The following is a 645-nucleotide window of genomic DNA, read 5'->3' as shown; positions in this document are numbered from 1 at the left end:
CAGGCGCGGGTGAGTCTCGTCGCTTCCCCACACGAGCAGCGGGGGGAGGGGGGTTTGCCTCGGCCTTCCCCGCTTGGTGCTGGGGCCGCGCGAAGCGGCGCCTGGAGGCACTTCTCGCCTTGGTGGCGGGCCCGGGCATGGCCTCGAGCGGGCGTTTTGCGCCTTGCACGTTGGGTCGCTTTCCCCCCTGCCACCGTGCAGGGCGCGGGGGGACGAGCGGGGCGGAGCAAGTAGGGGCCTTATTGGCTTTTGTTTTTTATTTGCTCTTGTGTTTTAAATCTGCTGTGGATGCGGGGAGGAGGAAAGCAACGTGATCCAGGGGTGGGGGGCAGACTGGCTTAGCAGCAAGCTCCCTGGGAGAGCCCTCGGTGCCTGGTGTAAGGTGCGGTGTCACGCAGGTTTTGTGCAGTAGTAGATGCAGTACTGCTCTTCTCCACCTTGCGGGTGTAGCACCCTCCTGTTTGCACCACAGACCTTTAAAGGCATTTGTTAAAGTCGTTATTTGCAGGAGGGCTCTCCAAGGTGACCACTTCCGGCTTTTGTTTTCCCGTTCCTCACCTGAGAGGCTTGGGTTTTTTTAAATGCGTTCTTTGAAACCATGAGTAGTTTTAAGCAAAATCAGGACTCGCATTTCTTATATGTTAC

This window comes from Alligator sinensis, unplaced genomic scaffold (genome assembly GCF_000455745.1).
Source record: "Alligator sinensis unplaced genomic scaffold, ASM45574v1 scaffold952_1, whole genome shotgun sequence".
NCBI classification, from domain to species: domain Eukaryota; kingdom Metazoa; phylum Chordata; order Crocodylia; family Alligatoridae; genus Alligator; species Alligator sinensis.
The sequence above is the reverse complement of the archived record's forward strand: the minus strand, read 5'-3'. Positions refer to the sequence as shown.